This window comes from Montipora capricornis, chromosome 12 (genome assembly GCF_036669925.1).
Source record: "Montipora capricornis isolate CH-2021 chromosome 12, ASM3666992v2, whole genome shotgun sequence".
Taxonomy (NCBI): domain Eukaryota; kingdom Metazoa; phylum Cnidaria; class Anthozoa; order Scleractinia; family Acroporidae; genus Montipora; species Montipora capricornis.
The window spans coordinates 32,572,438-32,587,250 of NC_090894.1; positions in this window are offsets into that span (position 1 = coordinate 32,572,438).

Sequence of the window (14,813 nt, forward strand, 5' to 3'; positions counted from 1 at the left end):
CCTCTACTAATGGTGGATACCTAACTAATAACCTATGTTAACTTAGCTAAAAAAATAACTACAAATATGTTAAAAATTCATATTGTAAACCATATTAAAATATTACAATTTTATACATCAATTGTAAAAACTCATGTAAAAACTCATGTAAACGACCCGTTATTCTCGCCATAGGTTGCAGCCTCGACAATCACTGACATTTTTTATAATGCAAGTAAACCGCTTTTTTCGTTAAAACGTTTTCCCTTTATAAGAAGTTAACCCTCTCAATGGGGCTGTAAGTTCAATGTATCATAGTTGTTAGTAGTGGTGTGGGATAGTTCAGGCCCCTTTTGACGGTTGGAATGGAAGCATTCTGATTGGTGGATTCCAAATTTTGGCGGGAAAATTCAAATTTTTTGCGGGACATGCCAACGTCGGTGAGGCAGGACAGTCAAACCATAACGTCACAGGCACGTGACACCTCCCTTGTGCGGACCCTCAGGAAACAGGTTAGGGTGTTTTGCGTCACCCTATTGGAAATTCGAATATGGAGATATTACAGAGACCCAAGTCCCTCACGGCCAGAAAAAAACCAAGAGGGGCGTTGCTAAGGACGCCTTGAAATGGAGGCATCTGATTGGTTCGTGGTACAGGGGTAGGTTATTAGGATTATCAAAGCTCTAATACTTTGGATAGTTATCCAGCTGGCTCCTGATTGGTCGAGAGGAAATTTGATTGACAGACCGTGAGAATTGTTCAGGGGCATGGTCGTGAGCATTCCGTGCGACCCGTTTTTGTAGACGTTTAAGCGGAGGAACGCGTTTTAGGCGTTGAAGGCGTTTCCTTAGGCGTTTAGGTCCCAGACCCCACTGGGACACCTCTCCCCAATTAGAAAGAAAAAGTCCCATAGCCCCTCGGATAAAAACACAAAACACACAAGAAAATCCAACTAAAACAGATTTTAATCACTATTTACAAGATCTCTACAAGAAGATGGTGCCCCGCACATGCACCCTAGTTTATTATCATTACGGTAAAGGCTGATTTGGATGTGGCTGGCCAATGAAAACACACTCATCCCACCGGTCACATCCGAGTAGAGTCTCCATAAAGTCACCTAATTTCCTTAGTGTCCCTACTCAGTTTTTTTCTTGGTGCCCCTCACACGCACCCCGCAACTTGACAGATTAAAACTCGAGGAGCTCCCCGAAGGATATGTCCTCGAAACAGGATGTGTCTGCAAAGAACTCAGCAGCCACACAAGATCCAACACAGTCTTCACGTTCAAATTGTGGGGCTGCGCGAGCCAGATCCAAATCCGGTCCTGGATGAGCCACTACCTCCAGAATAGCGTTTTGGATGCGCTGCTCCACTCCAAGGCCGCTTGACGCTGTTAACACTCTGCCTCCGCCCGCGCCTGAGAACAAGCGCGATTCGCTCGCACGCGCCGCAATACTATTTGGGCGGCATCAATAACGGGTTCCTCATCCTCCTCTGGCGCTGCTGGCGGTGGTCGCTGCTGTTGCGCGATATGTGTGGATCGACATGTGGATTCGGGGCGGGGTGGAACCAGGTCGTTTAGTTCCGGTACCACGTCAGAAGCGATGGACGATGATCCTGCGGGAGAGGCACGAAGCAATAATTCGTCTAGCCGGTCGGCGGCGTCGGATAGATCCGACGACAAAGACAGGAGGGGATGCGGGAGGGGATACGGGAGGAACCAGGTTGTCCACACGCGCCAAGCCTTCTCTCAGGTAGGGAGGCGTAGGAGGCCGGTGCCCGTACTTACGAACGAGCCATCTGCCACCTGCCGTATCAATGACATGCGACGGACGGGCATCGGTCGCCAAGCCTTCGAGGAAACATGAACCCAACACGTGTCTCCGACGTGTATAGTAATATCGTCGGTCGCATTCACGAACTTGTTCGCGGTGGGTTTGGCGTTGCTCGCCTGGTACTGTCTTTGGTATTCGCGGATCTTTGCTTTGTTTGCCTGGTAATAGGCTCTTTGTTGCTCCACAGTTCGCTCCCTGTTTCCCTCGCGACCCCTCGCTTGTCGTTGTTCTTGAACACTCCCCGTTCCCGCTGTAAATAAAGAGTCACAATGACAAGGTGAATGAAAAAAAGATAAAAGCATTTAATGAGAGAAAAATAAATAACGAGTTCCTAAGAGGAAAAAAAACCCACCTGAACTGGAACTTGACACTTTTCGGCTGCTTAGACGAGCGCGAGCTTCGGTCAAGATATCCTTTGCAGTTTCAGACACCGACAAACTTCCACTTGGTATCAGAAGATGATGTTCCTGAACACTTTCTTTTGCCTTGCGATATCGGCGACGGTACTCGTTGATTTGGGGTCGATGTCCTGCTGCATAGAGTTTCTTTGACTCCTTGATCTCTGCTTGATGTCGTTCGCGATATCGTTTCTTTTGAACAAGAACTTTATCGCGGTTCGCCTGCTTCCATGCACGAACACGTTCACGCTTCCTTTGTTGTTTTGTGGTAGCGTCCATGTTGGTGAAAAAAGAGACTCTCGAAAAGGGAAATATCTTTGAAGAACGGTTCAAACGACAGAGAGCTTTCTTTCTTCTCCAACAGAAAAACAAAGGTTGCCAACTGCAGCGCTGCCACGTCATTTCCCGCCACGAAAAAAATGGATCCGAACACTCCCGTCCCTGAGGTTGTCCTAGTTTTCTAACGTCATTGTGAACATGTGTCGAATGAGATAAATGAATCGTACGTAGAAGAAAGGAGACAGGAGACGGTCAAGCTCAGGGTTGCCGGTTCGAGGTTGAAGAATTGGATTTTCTCTTTTTTTTTTTTTAGTCATGGACGAAACCATTTTGTTTCTCCTGCCTTTTTTCAACCAATTTCAGGGGTTCATCTACAAATAATTCGTCTTGAATCTTGAGTATAAACCCCTCACAAAGCCATGTCAAGGAATCTTGAGTAGAGGTCTCTCTCAAGGTCAAGTTCAAAGTCAAACTCAAGGGTTTAATGTGGTTCGTTTGTTCAAACAAAAAAAATGATGTTTTACGGACTGTTGGAAATGATATTTTTTACAGCAAAAAGGATGAGAAACATTTCAGACCATTTTAGAACAACTGCTGGAACATAAAATGAAAGTTCATGAGGAACAGTATGCGAGTTGTTGCTCGGTTAAATGACACTTCAATTTTTTTTTCGCTTTGAACATCACGCTAGATCATCAAATGAAAGCTCTTATTAATGGAAAATGTATCATTCGGAAATAAAAGTTCGGAAAGATGGGTTTAAAAAAGTCATGGAGGATTTTTTTTTTAACCAAATGCGAAAAAAAAATTGTGAAGGTCACCCGCATTCTCCCAGGGAAGAAAAAAACACAACGGACAAAAAATAGAGCATGCAAGCTAAACACAAGTTGTGATCTTTCTTGTCGTCACATATATTTACAAAAGTTCTGAAACTATTTACAAGTTTAAAAAAAAACGTCTATGTACTATTTACAGCGAAAAAATGGTTTAAAGAAAAAAAATTCCTAAAAATTCACAGAGGAATCTTTTTTTCATTCCAATGTGGTGATCGTCCGAGTCATCCGCAACCTCCTTGGGAAGGAAAAAAGAACGAAAGAAAAAGAGAGCATGCAAGCTCAGCACAAGTTGTAATCTTTCGTTTCGTCCTATATATTTACAAGATTTCTAAAAAGTCGACAAAACGTTTTGCAAAAAAAATATTACAAGTTGAAAAACTATTTACAAGTTTACCCCAATTGAGGCAGGAACAAGAAAATTGGCCGCACCCAGGGCAGCGACGCCTTTCCGGCCAGTAATGATGCCTCCAGTTTTCTAACTTATGAAAAAGGCTACATCGGGAACACCTGAACTGTCCCTGAAAAGACAAGGATGGCGGGTTAGTGGCCGGGATGACTGCATGTGCAGTCCAAGGACAGATGGCTAGCTTTTCTAGGAGAAAAAAGATAGCAAGAAAAACATGAGTCTCCTTGATGATCATCTTCAGGTAAGGGTTGTAGGCAAAACGCACCCATCGCCCTCACCAGGGCTTCCATTGTGTCCCTGTGCTCTGCCCACGCTTTTATTTTCAAAATGTTCTCCTGTAGCTCTGGTGGGAGGACGTCCCACCAGTCCTCCATCTTGAAATTTGGGTTTCTTGGACTCGAATACGCTATTTTTATACCGATCAGGCGACCTCGTTTTCATCTGCATTTTTGCTGAGGGCCTGGGGCAGGTCTCCCTCAAAAATGCCACGTGGGATTGAGAACCCCCTATCAACCCTTAGCCTTAGAGGACTTGTTTTCAACCACACCAAAAAAGAATTAGTCGAGTCCTACTTTTTTTTTTCAAAAAGACACATATAGGCCCGTCATAAAGAACTCACACATGAATTTCAAATAAAACAACGTTTAATCAGGCAAAAGAACAATGCGTGTTTTGCATGCGTTCGGGACAAAATCGAAAGTGTCTATAGTGTGGTTGGGTGGACATCGGTCGTAGACAGGTCCTGGGCTTCTGAGCGGCTAGAAATCGCTGAGTCCGTTCATGATTGATGTAGCGGGTATCGTGATCCAGCCCCCTTTGACCACGCATCCACTGTACAAAGTGACAACATTCCACTTGGGGACAGTGAAGCTGTAGAGGGTGCTCGTGTTGTCGGCATGAACCTACAGAACCGGGATGCGGGAGATCATTGAATTTCGGGCAACCCAAAGGTTCCAGATCGATGTGAGGAATCCCCCATCTAGTCAACCATCGCCGTTGGATCAAACTCCCTTTGTAAGCGACTAGAGACCGCTCCGAGGTCTTGTGTTGTTCGTAGAGGTGTTAGGCATCCGCTTTTAACTCATGAGCCAGATGGTACAAACTATGTGGATAGTACGAAAGCCCGTGGATGTGGGTCGTACAGTAATAAGCCATTCGTTGATCTTTAGGCGAGAGATCAGGCCAAAGCACGGAAGGTTTGTAATGAATCGATTCCCTTTGTTGACCCGTCCAATCGCACCAACCAAGTTCCCTAGGAAGAAATTGGTCTCCCAGACAAAATCCTTCTAGGTCGATCACTAGACATACTTTATCGAGAAGGTGGGTCCTCTTTGTTGATGGCGTCGGAGTCTTCTTCGGTGTCGTACGGGGGTCGGAGAGGGACCTTGAGATCGTCGGCCCATCGGAAGAGGTAGCGACACTCATTACAATTCCGATCGGGTTCCCAAGTCGCCAAAGCTTCGAGAGGCAACTGATCCTTTTGGTATGTGCAACAAAAACACTACAAGCGATCTAACAGGACGTCCAAGCGTCGATAGCACACTTCCAGTGTCGTATCACTCTTTTGTAGTCCTATTGTCTTTGTATTGGAGTGGGAAATCGAGATCATCTGCTTTCTGGAGAAGGTAGAGAACAAACCGGCACTGACTACCATTTTGATGGAGAACCCAAGTCGTCAAGTCAATGAGGTCTGTTTCTTCGTCTTTGTCTTCGATTCTTTGCAGCACTCACACAAGAGAGCGTCCAGCAATAAGTCTATACGTCTACAGCACCTCTCCAATCTCATGACAAACTGACTGTTCTCGCTGGCGCAACTCTTTATATACCCAAGGGTGTTGACGTGGACAGAAGCTGACGCCACTTTCTAAAGACCATTGACAGAGCGGCCGGAATGGGACTGACCTTGAATGTCCTTGACGGCACTCTGAGCAATCAATGACAGAGCGGCCTGAATGGGACTGACCTTGAACGTCCTTGACACCACTCTTAGGAGCCAATGACAGGGCCGCCGGAATGTGGCACCATCCTCAAGAACCAATCACAGACCCTGGAATTTGACATCACGTGCTGCCGTCCAACCATAAATACGCGAGACACACTTCATTCGTTGTCAGTTTTCTTGAGAAGAAGAATCTGAGTATCTCTTAGAAGTACGGAGACCTGTCGCCTGCTCGCTATCCGTTTCGAGAAGAGAAGGAGGAGAAGAAAAAAACAGCGAAACGTTCTCGTGCTAGCAAGAAACATGATGTCCGCGAAGCGGCTGAACCTCCCGCCAAGATCATGAAGGACGCCAAGGAAATCCGCCGTCAAAAAGATGCGGAGCGGCGTAAGAAAAAGCGAGAAGAGAAAAAGAAACGAGACGAGGCGGAGTTGAACAAAGCTGCAGAAACGTTGGACGCTCTCGTCACCTCAGGCCTGCCACCTACAGAGACGGCAGCGTGGACACCTCTCAGTTCGGAATTGAAAGAACTCTTAGAGTCAGTCCCTGATTTAGATGACTTACCCACCTTCGAAGAGATGATGGAACCCTTACTTCCTACACAAGGATTTGTGGTGGGGACCCCTGTGGAGGTGAAACCAAATCCTCAAGAACCGGCCGTCGTGACTCCTATGGAGCCACTACCTCACTTAGAACCTGGTGCAGTCTTGGAACCCCTACCGGAACCATCCCCAGAGCCCAAGGTACCTTTGTGCCCGTTCCACGCGACTCCTTTAGGCGAGAACCAATATACGTCTTCTGTAAAGAGTATGACGAGGTATGTCCGTTTTGGGTGGTGGGTGTGGATGGAGCCTAAGAATGGCAGGCTGAAGTACCACCACAAATCCATCACGATATCAAGAAAGGACCGTGTTTTTGTGGGGAGAAAAGTAAAGTTGTACGAACGATGAACCCTAATTCCCCAAATGTGGGTCGCTTTTTCTTGACGTGTTGCCAGAACATGCCTTGCCGGTTCTTCCAATGGTTGGACCGTGAGTGGTCGGACCTGATCTTTCGGCACCGATTGCAAGAGGCCAAGAGAATGGCTGGAAAGCAGAACGGGAGGAAAAAGCCAGTGGGTTGCTCGAGGTTAACGCTCCATTGGACCCTCATCAATCCAGAAAAAAGCGGGAGTTCGATACCCTAGCGGTGTTCGAAGTCATGAAAGAAGGGATCGACTTTAAGTGGAGTCATTTTGTCGTCTATATGGACTGGTTGATGACGACACTCGGACCTGCACGTGCTTATCATACGTGGTAAACCCTTAAAAAGCATCATCCGCAGGACATCCCGACCATTCTAAAGTTGACGACGCGTTGGCTCGTCACCAAAACATGTCGAAACAGAAACGCCGCCGCCGTGTCGCCGCCACGCCCATCGTGAGTGCCTACACGGATCCTCAGACCCCGAGTTCATTGGGTGGTGTGGTTCGGTATGCTCAAGCTCAAGGATTGACGCAGAAGGAAGCCTTACGAGAATTGCACGGGGAATTGGCCCACACACTGCATCGCCCCGTTCGACGACGGTTTGAGACGCTCCCGGTCTTGGTGTTTCACAAGGACGAACAATTAGTCTGGGGCCATATGTCGAAAAAATGACTCCCGTGAGAATTTCATGATCATTTTGGTTTCTTTGCTGAAATCTATAGTTTGGAGCACACTGAATCGAAAAACTTTGTCACCAATTTTTTAACGTGGCGTCATTTTTTATGCAAATGAGTTATGACGTCATGAATTAGCCATTTTATTCGCTTTTATGTCTATTTAAGAAGCTTAAAAGAATAATAAAGCTGACTAAAACTAATTTTTTTATTGTATTTCCATATCTCTAACTTAGATAACGGGACCAGAATGGTTACTGCAGTTTTGGACACCTTGTTTCGATTAATGCTAATTAGTTATGGCGTGAAAAACTGACAAGACATGTTAAAAACAACCAATAAAGTGGACGGTTATGAAGTGAATAAGATCGTCAAATTTTGAAGGTCTTACAGCTTTGTGCGGTTCTGATGAGCCCTATTTCTAATTGTAAACTTAGCATGAGTGGGATTAGTTTAATGCTTTCAATAGAGTCCAAAAGTTCGCTGTTTTCCGAACTACGATACTTTGGCTAAATATATGCTTCCAAATATTTTGCACAATACATCGATCGAAAAACTTGTTTGAATCTTTTGTGGCGTTCGTATGGGCCTACTATATGTGTTTTGTTGAACAACTTGGTTTGTCGTCTGAATACGCTATGCCTTATGGAACAGCGGTTTATACTACTTGGGGAAGTACCTGATGTACCATACATGAAAATTCGCCCATTTCGATGTCATTATAATATTCCATCTTTGGCTGATCTGAATCGTCCTTCTCAATATCAGGAAAGGTTGGTCTTCTTTATGTTAAATGTGAACTTTATAGATTCTAAGATGTAGAATAAATCATAAAGGATATTTAATTGTACATTAAAACTGTTTAAACATTTGTTTCTTTGCCCTGAATCGGGTCCGCCATTTTGTTTTCCTATCCAACTTCTGAGGTTGTTTGCTACCAGAATGGTATATACAGGGCTCGATTTTGGATTCTATTGAACGCTTAATTCTAGTGAATAGCATGGAAATATAAAAGAACAATTAAATTCTACCACCGTTACGTAGACGACACTCTAGTCAGGATGCCGGATCTGGCAGCGGCTACACAATTTTTGGGAAACTAAATATTTTAAGCAAGAGCCGATACAACGCAGATTTGATTTTAGTGATGTACTATATTTCGGCTGGCCAAACCAGCCTTCTTCAGGTACAATGAGAGTTTACATTGAATTGCTTCTATGTACATATATATATATATAGTAAATGGATGTTGACGTAATACTGGAAAAAATGTGATAAAACATGGCAGTTACAAAGATTTTGAATTCAAATACTAAGAGTCACGGAAAAATAACGGAAATCACTAAAATAATAAACTGAAATCTAATACGTTTCTTCGCGGATATTAAGACCGTTGGGATCAATTGTCCTGCCCTTGAAAATTAAACCACGCCCATAGCGCCGTGAGCTTCACTATAGAGGTAGAGAAAAGTGGGATGCTCCCTTTTCCTTGGGGTGCAGCTTTTAAATCGCGCACCATGTGTTGAAACAAAGGTTTACGTTAAGCGGACAAACACAGGGCTACTCCTGCACTATCATAGCCATGTGGACAGCCGTTACAAGCATGGCTTGCTCGTCACTATGCTTGATCGCGCGCACCGGCTATTATCATCTTGGGCGCATTTTTCAGAAGAGTATGAGCGTCTGAGAGAACTTTTCCGTAAGCTGAGGTATCCGAATCACCTTATTGATTCCGTCATCAACAGGTTTATCACCTCGAGAGTCGCAGTGGACCAGCTTAAACAGCATACTGATGACGCCATCCGGATAGTTATCCCCTAAAAAGATCAGGATGCTGCAGTGTCTGTCAAACGACAAATTAGAGATCTTAGCAGCAAGGTGAAAAAAGACCATTCAACCCGTGTTTACTAGCCGCAAGCTTAAACAAGATCTAAGCTTGAGGGAGCCCAAGCCTAACATCGTAACCCGGCAATGCGTTGTTTATTTATTCAAGTGTGACCTGTGCGATGCAGGTTATGTCGGGTACACAAAGGGCCACCTTCACACGCGCGTTGAGGGACACCGTCAAAAGGCGTCATCTATTTACAGGCATTATTGCAAAGAACATAACACTGCTGTTCCGAACAATTTCTTAGCACGCTTCAATCTAATCAAGAAATGCACGAACAAATTTGACTGCCTTGTTAATGAAATGCTGTGTATTCAACATCTTAAACCAGCATTGAATGTACAGTCAGATTCTCTTCGTGCTAAGGTATTCATGTAATTAGCTTGGTACTCTTTTATGCAAATTCGTTTCAACTTAGCCTTTTCACAAACCGCATTTTATCTTTATGTAACCTTGATAATGGCGCAAGATGCACCGAAACGTCGGTTTCTATCACTTATATTTCTTGTTTCATGTATTTCTAAATCGTTTAATTCTTATAAGAATTTTGATAACGCGAGGGTTTTATTGATATTGATTCTACCATAAATTGATATGTCTCTAGAGAACCAGATGTTTAATATTTTTGGAGAGGGCTTAACTTATCAAAGAAGTTCTTTTTTGTTGCAAGTTCTTCATTGTATGAGAAGTACACTCCTAGGGCGTAAATAGGTTCGTCGCTACATTTTAAGCTTAGCACTGAGTCTTTTCTGTGGCGCAAAGAACCAAGCCAGAACAATTCTGATTTGGATTGGCTTATTTTAAGCCCAGAGCAGCTTTCAAATTGGCTTAACGGATGAAAGAGATTATGAACTGACTGTATGTCTTTTACAAAAATTGTCGCATCATCCGCGTATTGGGAAATATTGACTGTATGCACTTCATTAATCGGAATTCCTTTGATCTCATTAGAGCGTTTTATAGCATTGCTTAAAATTTCTGTGCCAATTACGAACAGGATACCAGAAAGAGGGCAACCTTCTCTGACTCCTCTACCTAGGTTAAAGTGCTTTGTTGCGAAACACGGTTATTCAAGACGCAACTAGAGATTCCGTTATAGAGGACCGTGACCCACTTTCGTTATTGTGGACCAAAGTTGAATACTTCTAGGCATTTTTGCAAGTATTTCCATTCAATGGAATCAAAAGCTTTCTCAAAGTCTAGGAAGACGGCCAGGCCTGGGGTGTTTTTCGCCTTAGTAAAAGACAATATCGGATATGATTCTAATACTTTCCCCAATAAATCTTCCTTTAACATATCCAGTTTGGCTTGAACTAATAATTGTTGGCAAGACTTTCTCTAGACGTAGAGCTAAAGCTTTCGCAGCAATTTTGTAATCATTATTTAGTAGCGATATTGGCCTCCAGTTTTTCAGATAATTTTTATCTTTGTCTTTTTTCGGTATTAAAGATATGACTCCAAGTTCCTGGGTGATCGATAAGGACCCATTTTCAAATGCGTAATTGAAGCTATCAACCATTATTTGTCCTAGAACATCCCAGAATGATCTATAAAACTCAATGGTAAAACCATCAGGACCTGGAGTTTTATTGTTTTTGAAATGACTAAGGGAGCCTGTACACTTCTGTAGCATTAAGAGTCCTTCGCAACTTTCTGTTTCTTCAGTTTTTAGGGTGATAAGACCATCTGAATTGAAGAAATATTGAAAGGTTTCAATGTCTGGGCTCACGCCTTTAGCCCTATAGATATCACTGAAAAATTCTTTTTCTTCTTCCAAGATTACTTTGGGATCACGTAGAACAGAACCATCATCTTTCTTTAACGATGTTATATGCTTTCGTTTGTGATTTCCTTTTTCTAAATTGTAAAAGTGTTTGTTGTTCTTTTCACCAAATTCGTACCATCGAGCTTTGCTGCGAACAATTGCGCCTCGAGTTTTATTTGCAACTATTTTCGCAATTTTTTTTTAACCCGATCCATTTCGATTTTAGTAGTTTCATTCAAGTTTGTTCTTGGTGTCTCTAGCAAGCGCATAAACATCGCTAACAATTCTTTTTCTTCATTTCGACTTTGTTTAGCTTTTCTTTTCGCAAACATTATCGTTGAGGCTCTAATTTCCATCCTAATTGAATCCCAAAGCAATCTTTTGTTTGTGAGCTCTTGGTATTTTGACAGGCGAACTCTGGTATTTGCGTTGTTATCATTTGCAAGTAATTCTCATCTGTTAAAAAGAGTTATATAATTATTGAATTTCCAAAAATCGGGCCCGCTTTTTGTTTCTGTAACAACAGACGACATTGAAAGAGTTATGGCAGAGTGGTCAGAAAAGTTATTTGGTAAGATTTCGACATCTTTAATTGAAATGAAAAAATAATCTAATCTGCACTGAATCTTCATCGATGGATTATTCCAGGAGAAACCTTGCATGTTAGGATGTATATACCTCCTGGTATCAACAAGGTCTTGAGAGCTCAATACAGTATTTATCTCTTGAATGACACTTTTCTTGTGAGTGATTGGTCGCCCTCCACGTTTATCTATCTCATGCATTATGCAATTAAGGTCTCCACGTAGCACTATTTTTTCATTTGCATAAGAATTAAGCACTGAGCTCGAGAGGTTCTTGAGGAATTGAATTTGTTGGGCCTGATCATTCGGAGAACTCAAGGATATATCTGCCGTTTGAATCATTTACAATTTTTTCCATTGTGATGTCGAGTGTAGGCTTAAAAAGAATCATTACACCGCTACTGTGATTTAAACCATGGCACTCAATTATTTTATCTCCCCATTCCGCTTCCCATGTTTTTATGGTCTGAGGGGAAGAATATGTTTCTTGTAAGAAAATAACATCTGCTTTTTGTTGATGTAACCATCGAAGCACTTGGCGTCGCTTGGTTATTTTGTTTAACCCCCTAACATTTAGGGATAAGATTTTTAACTCCATATTTGACTATCAAAATAAACTTGCAGAAAGTCTTCTTTACTAACTCAGTTTGCGGATTCGGGACCGTATACAAAAAATACATCTTAGCACAACAAATAAAACAAAACATAACACACATAAAAACCTGCTGCAAAAGGAGCAGGTTACCTTGTCTGAAGCAAACGTAAACATTCCTTAGAGATCAGCAAAGGCAGATGTAATATTTCGTAGCTAATACACTCGAAAAAACAGAGACACACGAAGTTGAATACAACAACTCACAGCTTTTAATATCCGAACACACGCAAACTTTTGCACGAGGCTCTCCGTATATGGGCATGCCCAAATATGGCAATTGAACGAAAAAAGGCCCAAAATACTACACAGCAAAGATCAGTCTCTAGTTACTTTCCATTATTCGACCATAAAGCGGGAAGTCTTTAGTCTCGGGCCCACGGTAGACTACATTCTCAATAATGAGCTTCTTCACATTAAAGAACGCTACTTTCTTTTCTTCTTTCGCCTTTTTAAGGACAGGGAAGAGAGCCTTTCTATTATCGCCTACTTCCTTTGGGAAGTCGTCCGATACTCCGAGCGTTTTACCTTTAGGCAACTTCTTGATATGTGATTTGGTAAACTCTTTATCTTGGAAGAAAGAAACTTTCGCAATTATTGGTTTCTGCGGATTCTTCTTATATTCCTTTGGTCGAGTTGGAATTTGCTAAAATGGTTGCCGAGAAGGTCAAGGAGTGGTTTGATCTTTAGCATCAATGACGATAGCACATTTATATTGGTGCACCTTCGAGTTCTCGCGGTTGTGCTACATTTAATCAGCAAATTGATGATAATGCGATGGGATGCTTTATCTTCATCCTCGTTCCAGTTCAACCATAAAAACATGAATAACGTCTAATGACGTTGTAATAAGCGTGTAATGAAAGTTTAATACACAAGGACAGGGATTTTAAAGCTATAAGCTGAATAGCGTTCAGAGCCGCCGGTGTTTGGCAGCAAAGGCTTGTTTAAAGACTAAATGTTTCAAACGCAAGTCCGCCATTTTGAACGCAGAGCGGGATTGGCGCGAGATAGGCCCCATACCCTACTACAAGTGTAAATTGATCGTCCTCATCCCTAGAACATTTTTTCACTCTCCCCAGCTCTGCAACACTTTTACTATCTAACATGGCGGCGTTATCCTTCGATCCTCATCAAATGATACGCCAGCTTTGCAGGCTAAAACCAGAAAAGAGTAGTCAGGTCGATTTAATACTTTTTGGCCTGCATGCTTGGTTGTTCTTAAATGTGGAAGAGCTTTTATCGCTGTTTCTTTATGACGAATTTAACGAGAAACTATTATCTTAAAATTTCAATTTTTAGTAAGTCAGTGTAAATACTCGTTAATTTAGTAGCCTCAGATGTATGTGATTTGCTGGGTTGCTAGAAACCCATTACCATACTACCACGAATCGTACTCGTTACGCAAAAAGTCGGTATTTAAATTATTGAAAAAAAACGTGAACATTTTTGGTGTGGAATGGGAGATAGTATGCTGTAGGTTTCTACCAAATCAATGTGACTACTGCTCTTTGTCTACTTTGTGCGAGTACTTTCTTACCTTGACTGCCCAACCCTAACCACGAAGGGTTTTTTTTAAACGTGTGGATAATTGCGACACCCACTTGTCGACCTGAGAGATCAATGATTAACGGCTCTTTTTGCGACCACCATGTGATCCCATTCTATTCGAATTGTCACTGCAAATGACCAACGGCGACCATTTTTGGGATTTTAAAGAGTGCCGTCCAAGTTTCTGGACAACGGTTGGTTCAAAGTGAGTTTTGACACATAGCAGAGGTCTCTTTTCCCGTACAACGCAAAAAAAAGAGACCTCTGTTAGCAGGAAAGTATGAGGGTAGATAAAGACCTTAATTAAATTTGGAATCGGGATGCCAAATGCTATACTGAATCACCTTTGAGGGGGAACTACTTTATTGAAAGTCGGGGGCTGGGGGTACCCGGCAAAGCATGATATTGAAGACATCAATACTTATAAAATTGGTCTAAAATCTTAATTTTTATTGGCTCTTCTAATATATTAGTTTTGTTTTTAAACAAAACACTTAAAAGTGTAGATGTCACAGTATGATCTCAAGTGCGTGTCATCCCAGAGAGATCTTGCAGTGATAGTTACAAAAAACGTATCGTGGAACGACCATATTGAACAGATATCAGCAAAGGCTGACAAAATGCCTGACTTCATAAAGAGAAACTGTTCCAGAGACTTACCTAGGAACGCCCTTAAGGCTCTTTATTTAGCTCTAGTCAGATCCCACTTGGGGTATTGTTGTCAATTGTGGGCTCCTCAGTCTGTGATTAGAAATATATTACTTATTGAATCCATTCAACGTAGGGCCACTAAATTTCTATGCAAATACTCGAACGCTAGTTATAACGAAAGACTTGTGCTTTTGAATCTCTTACTGGTTGGAATACTTACACTGTCTTTTTCTTTAAGTGTAAAACTGGCTTGTAAGCTATTGATTTATCCAGGTACGTTACATTTGCTACTGGTTCTACAAGGCGTGGCCCCTCTGGTTTAAATTTAACTGCATTCCAAGAACGTCTAGTTTTAGAGATACTTATTTCATACGTATAGTCAATACCTGGAATGCTTTATCCAATAAC